Source organism: Galeopterus variegatus, unplaced genomic scaffold (assembly GCF_000696425.1).
Source record: "Galeopterus variegatus unplaced genomic scaffold, G_variegatus-3.0.2 Scaffold2297, whole genome shotgun sequence".
NCBI classification, from domain to species: domain Eukaryota; kingdom Metazoa; phylum Chordata; class Mammalia; order Dermoptera; family Cynocephalidae; genus Galeopterus; species Galeopterus variegatus.
In genome coordinates this window covers 158,024-169,136 of record NW_007728408.1, presented here as the reverse complement: position 1 = coordinate 169,136, position 11,113 = coordinate 158,024, and the positions used below count along the sequence as shown (strand labels likewise).

The 11,113-nt window shown below is 36.8% G+C and overlaps 1 protein-coding gene across 1 annotated transcript in view; it reads left to right on the top strand.

Annotated features, from left to right (window-relative positions):
- The window catches only part of ZC3H8 (zinc finger CCCH-type containing 8), a 29,518-nt gene extending 22,828 nt beyond the window's left edge, over positions 1–6,690 (top strand). Inside the window, exon 8 of the mRNA XM_008581216.1 lies at positions 6,101–6,690. The gene's annotated coding sequence lies outside the window, so the exon portion shown is untranslated. The remainder of the gene's footprint in view (positions 1–6,100) is intronic.
- Positions 6,691–11,113: the final 4,423 nt, after the last annotated feature.

The window sequence follows — 11,113 nt, the reverse complement described above, 5'->3', positions numbered from 1 at the left end:
GGGAGCGCCGCCGTGCTTCCCAAGCGGCGCACTATAGCAGTGCGCCACCGGGCCGGCCCCGATATCATGTCTTTTAATCCATGAATATATTGTCTATGGTCTTTCAAAATATCTTTTGACAACATTTTATCATTTTCCCCAGTGGGTTGCATATTTTTGTTAGATTTTTTTGCCCTGAATACTTTATAATTTTGGATGTTACTTTCTAACTGGTATTTTTTAAATCAATTTTTCTGAATTAGCAACTTTGCTAATCTCTGTTAAATTTAATAATTTGAATGTAAATGTTCTGGATTTTTTCCTGTGGACAGTTCTATCACCTGCAAATAATTATTTTTATTCTTTCCTTTTCAATTTCTTATTTCTTTTTGTTTATCTTGTCTCACAGTGCTGAGTAGGACTTTTACTACAGTTTTTTAAAAATCAGCTATTTTGAAGTATATACATTACATGTAATAAGTTGCACCCATTTTAAGTTTATAGTTCAGTGAATTTTGACACACATGTATAGCCATGTTAATCACCACCACACTCAATAAATAGAACATTTCCATCACCCCAGAATGTTCCCTCATGAGACTTTATAATCCATTCTTCCCGTCTCTTGGGCCCCAGACATCCACTGGTATTCTTTCAGTAAGTATTGGTTAGTTTTGCCAGTTTTAGAATTTCATGTAAGTAGAATCCTACAGTATGCACTCTTTTGTGTCCTGTGTCTTTTGCTCAAGCTAGGGTTTTCCAGTTTTGTATTTTTATTTATATTTATTTATTTATTTATTCCTTTTTGTATTTTTTTACTGACCGGTAACAGGATTGCAACCCTCGGTGTTGCGCCCGCCCTGTGTTCAGCCAGTGAGCGGGAACCGGTTTCCACATGGGATCCAAACCCTCGGCGGGAGCGCTGCCACACTCCCAAGCGGCGCACTCTCCAGTGCACCACCGGGCCGGCCCCCAGTTTTGTATTTTTACATGTATCACTAGCACTTTTCTTTTTATTGTTGGATTGTATTTTTTTGTGTGGATATGCTTAAGTTTGTTTGTCCATTCATCTGTTGATGAACATTTGCCTATCACTAGTAAAGCTTCAGTGAGTATTTATGTTTGAGTCTTTGTGGAAGTACAATTTGAAATGAAAGTAGTGATAGTGCACTTTTGTCCTAGGTTTTAAAGGGACTGTATTAATATTCCCCCCACTGAAAATAATGTCTACTGTAATTTTCTGGTAAGAATTGTTGGGCTTTGTCTGTTTTCTGGTTTTATAATCATGAATAATTGTTGAATTTTGTGGAGTTCTTTTTGGCATAATTATAGGGTTTTTCTTTAATCTGCTAATGTGACAAATTGTATGTGTGTGTTTAAAGATTTTGAGCCACCCTTGCATTCCTATGAAAAACAAAATTTTCTAATTTAAATGTGAAGTTTTTAAATGTTTTGGCATAATGTTTATGATATTCTCTTTTCTTCTTAATGTCTGTAGCATCCATGGTATGTCTGCCTTTTTATTCCTTATATTGATTATTTGTGCCTTCTACTTTTGCTCAGTTTGTGTAGAGCTTTGACAGTTTTATTATCCTCTGTAAAGAACCAATTTTGCTTTTCTTAATTCTATTTATATTGTCTCTTTCATTAATTTCTGTTCTTTATTACATCATTTCTTTTACATTCTTTGGCCTTATTTTGCCCAATGATTGATCGTTAACATTTCTTCTTTTCTAATACATATATATAAACCTATATAAATTTCTCTTAATATATTATTTTTACTTGTATCCCAAAAGTCTTATTGTTTTCACTCTTTTTTATCAAGGTAATATGTACAGATGGTTTAAAAAGTCAAAAAATTATACAAGAATTATGGAAAAACAGTAAAGTGGCAGTACATGATTATTTCTGTAGATGCTGAGAAAGCTTCCTACAAAATTCAACATTGACTCCTTACTTTACAAAAAATAAAAGAAAATAGGAATGAATGGATACTTTTTTTTTTTTTTTTTTTTGGTGGCTAGCCAGTACAGGGATTGAACCCTGGATATTGGTGTTATCAGTACCACACTATAACTGACTGAGCCAGCTACAGATGGATAATTTTGTAAAGTTTTATATTGTGCTAAAATACACATAATATTTACTATCTTAACTATTTTTAAGTGTTCAGTTCAGTAGTGTTAAGTACATTAATATTGTGCAACCATCACCACCATTCATCTCCAGAACTCTTTTTTTTAATCTTCAAAACTGAAACTCTCTGGGGCCAGGCCATGGCTCACTTGGGAGAGTGTGGTGCTGATAACACCAAGGCCACGGGTTTGGATCCCTATATAGGGATGGCCGGTTAGCTCACTTGGGAGAGCTAACAACTCTGTTGTGGTGCTGACAACACCAAGTCAAGGGTTAAGATCCCCTTACTGGTCATCTTTTTTAAAAAAAACAAAAACAAAACTGAAACTCTATACCTACTAAAAAATAACTTTCCATTCTCCCTTGTCCCTATTCCCCTGGCAACCACCATTTTATTTTCTGTCTCTATGATTTTGACTACTATAGGTATCTCATATAAATGGAATTATACAGTATTTGTCCTTTCAACTGACTTATTTCACTTAGCATAATGTCCTGAAGGTTCATCCACATTGTAGCATGTCAGAATTTCCTTCCTTTTTATGGGTAAATAATATTCCCCTCTATGTATATGTTACATTTTGTTTATCCATACATCTGTCAGTAGATACTTGGGTTGCTTCCATGTTTTGGCTATTATTAATAATACTGCTATAAACATGGATGTACAAATATCTCTTTGAAACCTGCTTTCAGTTCTTTTGGGTTCTATTTTTAAATTTTTGAGGAATCACCATACTGTTTTCCACAGTGGCTGCACCATTTTACATTCCCATTACTAGTGCACTAGGGTTCCAATTTCTCCATATCCTCACTAAAACTTGTTATTTTCTGTTTTGCTTTTTATTATAGTAGTCATCTTAATGGGTGTGAGGTAGTATCTCGTTGTGGTTTTTATTTGCATTTTAATGATGTTGAGTATCTTTTCATGTGCTTATTGGCTATTTGTATAATCTTATAAGAAATGTTTATACAGGTCTTTTGCACAATTTTTTGTTTGTTTGTTTTGGTTTTGTTTTTGGTGGCCAGCTGGTCATGCCCATTTTTGAATTGGGATGTTTGTTTTGTTCATGTTGAGTTTTAAGAGTTCTCTGTATATTCTGGATATTAATCACTTATGAGATATATGATTTGCAAATATTTTCTTCCATTCTGTAGGCTGCCTTTTCACTCCATTAATAGCGTCCTTTCATGTACAAACTTTTTAATTTTCATGAAGTCCATTTTTTATCTATTTTTTTCTTTTGTTGCCTGTGCCTATGGTGTGATACCCCCCAAGAAATCTAAATCTTTTATTATAAAGCTCTTCCCCTGTGTTTTCTTCTAGTTTTGTAGCTTTTGCTCTCTTATGTTAGGTCTTTGGTCTATTGTGCTTAATGTGTACATATGCCTGTATATACAAGTACAAGTTGAGCATCCCTAATCTGAAATTCCAAAATGCAAAATACTTTAATATCTGAAATTTTTTGAGTGCTGATTTGATGTGCAAAGGCCATGCTCAAAGGAAATGTTCCTTGAAGCATTTTGGATTTCGGATTTTCGGATTAGTGATGCTTAACAGGTAAGTATAGCGCACATGATTTCAAAACAGCAAAAATCCAAAATCTGAAACACTTCTGTTGTTAAGGCATACTCAGTCTGTGTTTTGGAAGGTAAGGGTCCACCTTCATTCTTTTGGATGTCCAGTTTTCCCAGTACTATTTGTTGAAAGACTGTCCTTTTCTCACTGAATGGTTTTGCACCCTTGTCAAAAATTATTTGAACATACAAGGGTACTTCAAAAAGTTCCTGGAAAGATTTGTCATCTTTCAATTCTATTTTTCCATGAACTTTTTGAAGTATCTTCTTATATGTGAAAGTTTATTTTTAGGCTGTCTTTTCTGTTCTATTGGTCTGCATGTCTTTATGCCAATACCACACTGTTTTACTTACTGTAGCTTTGTAGCATCTGTTGAAATCAGGAAGTATGAGTCCCCCAACTTTTCCCTTTTTCAAGATTGTTTTGGCTGTTCAGGGTCCCTTGAAATTCTGTATGAATTTAAGGATGGATTTTTCTATTTCTGTGAAAAGCATTGTGTGATTTTGATAGGGATTGCACTGACTATGTAGATTGCTTTGGGTAGCATTGACATCTTAACAATATTGTCTTCCAATACATGAACATGGGGTATCTTTCCATTTACTTATGTTGTCTTTAATTTCTTTCAGCAGTGTTTTGTAGTTTTTATTGTGTAAGTCTCACTTCCTTGCTTAAGTTAATTCCTAAGTATTTTATGCTATTGTAAATGCAGTGTTTTAAAAATTTCCTTTTCAGATTGTTCATTGTTAGTGTTTAGAAATGCAACTGATTTTTGTGTATTGAAATTTTCTACATATAATGTCATTGGATGGATACTTTCTTAACATGGTACAATGTGTTATACCTTAATAAGTAAGTTTGCATCATATTTAATGGGGAAACAGTAGAGGCATTTCCACTAGAAGAGTTTATGTAACAATGGGACTGAAACAATGGGACTGTGTCTGGTGCCAGTTTTATTTAAGAGTGTCTTTGATGAAGCAGTAAAAATTATTAATGTTATTAAACCTCAATTCCTACAAGCTTTTCAATATTATGTCTTGCAAAAAGGGAAGAAATATAAAGTACTTCTGCACACTAAAATGGTATTCTCAAGGAAAAGCACTTGTGCTGTTATCTGAGCTTCAAGATGAATTAGCTGTTTTTTCATGAATAATATTTTTACTTGAAAGAGCAACTGAGTGGCAAACTGGTTTCTTGCAGAGATGGATGTTTGGCAGACCTTTTTCATCTTTTCACAGATGAATGAGTGACTCTGTCACTTCAGGAAAGACAGCTGAAAAAATTTGTTATCAATGATAAAATTCAAGCTTTTGAGTGAAAATGATCATTTCAGAACATTTGATCTGCCTCTGTGAGCTTGAAAGCTTTTCTATACCTAAAGACTTTTCTGGTAAGATTAGTTGGTGATATCAAAAAAAGGTAACAATAAAGAATGTGGTTTTTTTAAACACTGTATAATAAAACATTTGTAAGATCTGCATAAATTACTTAATATTTTCCAAGTAATACATTATGTTATAAAATTATGCATGGGTAAACCATCCATCCAACCTATAATACAGACTAATGGATTTTAATATAATAGTACAAATAGTTAATTGATGTGGTTTCAGAATATACAGTGCAACTTAAAATTTGTTTCAGTTTGTTTTTTTGTTGTTGTTTTGGTTTTTGGTTTTTGGCAGCTGGCTGGTGTGGGGATACAAATCCATTTGCCATATAATATTCATAGTGGGATTTTGCTCTGTGAGCTAAACGAAAAATCTTTTTCTTTTGATAAGTGAATTAAAGCCCATTCACATTTATTGAAATGACTGAACATTTGGTATAGTTTCTGTCATTTTACAGTTACTGTGTTACATTTGTGTATTTTTCCTCTCTAAAATGTGTTTTCTTTGCTCTTTATTAAATTTTACTTTATCTTATTTTTATTCTTTTTGTTCCTTTTCTGCCTTTGCCCAATAACTCATTATGTTTCCATTTAAATCTATTCTTTCTTGTAGTATAGTCTTCTTTTTTTTGTGGTGGCTGACCAGTACAGGGATCCAAACCCTTGATGGTGGTGTTATAACACTACTCTCTAACCAACTGAGCTAACCAGCCAGCCTTCATTTTTGATATTATTGTTTTTTCTTTTTCTTGTATTATTTCTGAGGTCTGCCCAGATTTGTTTTTTTATTTCCATTTTTTGTTCAGTTCTAGTCTTAGTTTTTGAATTTCAATTCAAAGTGTTCTTTCGTTTTCTCAAAGAGGGGTATTTAATTCAGTTTGAATTTTTGTATTACAGTTTTCTTCCGCTGCATGTTTTTTCCAGGGGGAGCGGGCAAGGAGGGAATACAGGCAGCTAAGATGGTAATTTTTACAAGCTGTTGTGTTTTTGTTCTCTGTTTTCTTCTGTAGCTTTGTATAGAAGAGTGCTTATCCCTATGCCTGTTCAAGACTGTTCAAGACTGGTGATTTGGAGTAGTTTACAAGAGTCCTCATTTAAAGCACCCCCTTGTCTCTTGTGATGAGGTGCATCTTCTCTAATGGATGGCTCAGAGGGATGGGATCTGGTGTGTAAGCGAAGGGGTTGGTCTTCACTGAGATGTTCCAACCATTGAAAAGGGAGAAGAGAATATGTGGCAGAGATGCTGGCTGGTGGGTATATGTTGTGGTAGTAAATTGTAGAAGACTTTTCTGATGTTTGAGTTTTCTCAATAAAATAAGAAGCAAGGGTAGGCTGAGTGAAGATGGGTGAAAAGGTATAGGAGGTTTGAGGAGAGAAAACTGCTATGAAGACATTGGGGTGATAGATGGACTTTAAAAGCAGAGTTAGATCTCTTCCTGTCATTCAGTACTTTCATAACATTTTTAGTGGTTGCTCACAATTCCATTTTATGTCTTAAAATAAATATGGTTCTATGACTTTTGAAAAATAGTTTTATGTTATTGGTCATCTAAGTTGTTTCCAGCTTCTTACTATTATAAAGTAGAGCAATATCTTTTGATATACTGTTTCTAAACTTGGAATTCTTAACTTTTCTGTTGTTAAAGTATAAGAATATTTATCTTTCTCATTGGTTCATAAACTAGTCAGATTCTACACTTATGTAAAATATAAATTTTAGGAGAGTGATGTGTCTTTAATACAATATTCAAATACAGAATTTTCTAGGTACAAACAATAATGAGATTCTAAATATGCACTTTTACATAGTAGTACTGATTATTATTAGACAAATTCTGTGAAACTGAAACTATCACAATATGTTGTTTTATTGCTAGTAAAAGTAACAGCATCACTAAGTTGCTATACGTATTGAGTACACCAAAGCTAGTGACACTTCTTAGCAAAGTCCTATTTGAAAATATGAGTCAAAGTTATTTTGGTAGTAACCTAATCCTGCTAAATCAAGAAAGGGAACTGCATATACTCCAAGCAAAAGTTTATCAGACTTTTTTTCCTAAGAAAAGAGGAAACAGGTTAGATCCTGGGCCCTTAGAAGCAAAAGACTGTGAGCTGAGAGTGAGTCATCTCTCAGTGCCCTGTTGCTGTCTGCGAGGTTGGATGCTCCACTCCCAGCTGTGGCTAGGGGGAGGGCAAGGCAGCTCACTAGAAGCTGCTTAGAGGAAATCACAGAGGAGAGATGCTGAGTTGGCACTTTAAAGGGTCTGTTCAAAAACATTTAACAATTTAATGAAATTGTGCAAGGGAGAGGTTATATTACCCATAGAATAGATATTTCTTTAGAGATCATATATAACTAAGGAATTCAAGATCCTGTCGTAGCTCACACTTGAAAGTAAATTTTATGACAAACCTGTACGTAAGCTAACATTGGCCAACATGAACAATAAGCTCATCTTAGTGCACACTTACCATGTGCCAAGTACTGTGCTATTTTATTTTACACTGTTTAACTTTCTTATTTAAGCCTCCTAACAACCTTGTGAGGTAGATAATGTGATCCACTGCATAGAAAGGGAATAAATAGGATCATTTACTTTTTTTTTATTTTCATGAGCCCTGTAAATACTTATAATTAGTCTTATATGGCAGTCTAACAATTTATTTCCTAATATTACCTCATTATAGTTTAATACTTCTGAAGTAAAAATGTTTATATGTAAAGTGTATGTATAAGAGAAAAAAACAATTCATATATTCCCAAGGCAGTAAACTTAAAAGACCATGCAGAAGTTTGAGGGACATAGAAGTCAAATACAGAAGTTTAAAAATCTCGTATTTTACAGCTGATTTATTTTGAGGAGAGGAGCATATCTATGTCAGTGAAATCTCTTAACGTGTTATTCTCTTGAATGTGCCCTGTGCACCTAAAGCAGCCATTAGCTGTGGGTCTCTCGTACCTGGGTTATTGCAGCACCTTCCACTAATCACCTGCCTCCATTCTTTACTTTCTTCTCTACAGTTTCCTCATTTAGAGCAGATTTCCCAGTGCACTACTTCAGCCGCATCTACACTGTATAGTAGCCCAAATCAAGATCCATTTGTCATCCTGATTTTCAAAGTGCTCTGTAGTCTGGCCATCTCAGGTATACCAAGCTTTTAGCTCCTACTTCCCTCTGCTCCCTCTGCCTCCCCTTTGTTTCCTCCTGTGAGGTAAATCTCACTGACCTTTTATGCAGCTCCAAGCAAGTACATGTATAATAAAACCATAGTGAGTTTAAAAAACTCAGACCAGGGGAAATGTAGGTAAGAAAGTTGTATGGGATGGGGCCGGCCCGGTGGCGCATTGCTACAGTGCGCCGCTTGGGAGCGTGGCGGCGCTCCCGCTGAGGGTTCGGATCCCACATACAGACCGGTTCCCGCTCACTGGCTGAGCGAGGTGCGGGCGCGACACTGAGGGTTGCGATCCCGTTGCCGGTCCCGGTCCGGGCGCGACACTGAGGGTTGCGATCGTTGCCAGACACGAAAAAAGACAAAAAAAAAAAAAAAAAGAAAGTTGTATGGGAAAAGCCGTACATGGATTTACATGTCATTTGGCCAGCATGCTTATTATGGCTATATGAAACTTATCTCTGATCTTTTTTGGAGCAAAACAGAAAGAATGAAGTAATCAGCTACTTAGCCTCTCATTTTCAGAAAGGAGGTGGGATACAAAACCTCTGCTAATAATAATTTCATAAAAGCAGTTCTTATGTGGGTCCTCATTATGGAAATCACTGAAGAGAATAGACAAAACTCTCATTTCTAAAATTCTGTGTGAAAAGTTTTCTTATGCCTCTTTTTTGTGGTTGGTTACCAAAAGCCACATGACAATAAGACTTTGTCAGTTGGTAAGACAATATAGGTCAAGTACATAATTTTTTGGTTTTTTGACCTAATCCAATTATAGAATTTAAGGAATTAAGACCAAAGATGTTGAAAGATTGTCCCTTATCTTCTTATTGTTCCTGACTTCCAGCATAATTGTCTCAGTTCACTGACTAGTTTCTGATAAGCGTAACAATTGGGGGGTTACATTCAAAGATTTCTTCTGAGCTTGTTGCTTGTTGAGGTCAAAGGTGATTTGGTGATGTGGCCTAAAGAGTATGGGGCTCCTACTGTCAATTAGAAGCACAAATACCACATTTGGGTTTTGGTGAGATCAGAATATCTCAGTTTAAGCATTTGCATAGTAATAGTTATAGTAATAATAAAAGTGGAAACCATGTCTGTAAGAAGGCATTACCTGCACTGGGTCTCCATAGCTTATGTTGTTAGTTGTGTACCATTATATATGTTTGCTCCCCTTCCTAATGGAATTTCAGTTTTGGCTAGGTTCCGCATCCCCCTCTGTGGAATCATCTGTGCTTTATGGATGGTGCGCCCTGGTCCCAGCCCTAAGGGTTGTATCAATAGGAGTCTAAAGCTATGGTTCTCAACCTTGGCCTCACATTGGAATCACCTGGGAGGCTTTTTTTTCAAAAATACTCATCCCTTGATCCCATCCCAGAAATTGTTGATTTTTTTTGGTTTTGTTTCGCCTTTGGTGTAGACATGAGATTTTCAGTAGCTCCCAGCTTGTTCTGAGATGTAGCCAAGGTTGAAAACCACTGGTCTCAGCAAATAATGGAAGTGTCATTTTTCTTGTCAGTAGTTGATTTAAGCTTGAAATATGAGTACATGCCCTCTGGTATACTTCTGGGAAAGCTACCTTTCCTCTTGAGAGACATAAGGAAGAGGCTGGACATTTCCGAGTCTAAATATAACCTGGAACTGTGATGCAGCTGACTTAAGACCCCATTGGGAGCTAGCTAACCAGCTGAAGATGACGGGAGAGAGTTGCAAAGAAGATGGGTCCTTGATCACAACTGAGCCATGGAATTAACCAACCTTAGAGAGGAGGTACCCAGCCTTCAGATTTTATGTCATGCCACTTGAAATAGTATTATCTTCTTTACTGTTTATGCCATTTTGATTTGGGTTCTCTGCTACCTGCAGTCAAAGGCAAACTAAAATAAAAGTGAACCAAGAATCAAACCTACACTTTTCTATCCATAGTCCTTATTACTCCCCCTCACCAAACTCTTAAGAAACAGGTATAAGAAAGTGTTGTGCACTGAATGTTTGTGTCCCCTCCCCACCCCCAATTTCCATGTTGAAATCCTCACCCCCATGTGGTGGTACTAAGGAGTGGGGCCTTTGGGAGGTGATTAGGTCATGAGGGTGGAGCACTCATGAATGGATTAGTGCCCTTATAAAACAGGCCCCAGGGAGCTTGCTCTCCTTTTCATCATGTGAGGACACAGCAAGAAGATGGCTGACTGTGAACCAGGAAGCAGACCCTCACCAGACACATGAATCTGCCAGCCTGCCCTCACTCAGACACCCTGTGCCAGGCTGCCACCATCACCACTCCCACCTCAACATTTCTCATTCCACTTGGGGCTCCAGCTCCACCTCCAATGGATGCTGTCTTTGTCCTGCTTTCCCCTCAGCCTCCAACACCCTAGGCCAGACTGACCTCCTGCGCAGATGTCTTCTTCATCCTCTTTCAGCTCTGATACCCTCTTCTGAGCCACTCTTCTATGCAGATGCCTTCCTCACTCTGCCTGGGCTCTAACACTCTTGTCAGGCTGCCTGCCATTCTGTGGGGACACCCCTGCTCACCATCTGAGGTTCCTGCACCCTGGTCAGATTGCTACCTTCCTTTTGTGACTTGATTTTTGGTCTAAGTCCACCATCCTTGCCCTGCTCAGGCTCTGATGATTCAACACACTTGATTACCCTCTTAACATAGTCAGGTTCTGACACCCTGCTCAGGACCACTGTGTCCCTGTCTCCCCTTCCTTGCTCTTGGGACACCCAGATTCCTGGGCCTATTAAATTAATTTTTCACTCCTTAAGTTTATGGTACATTTCTTTATATGTATAATTTCCAGAGTAATTCACCAAATAAATGATTGAGCAGAGATTTGAGTCCAAGT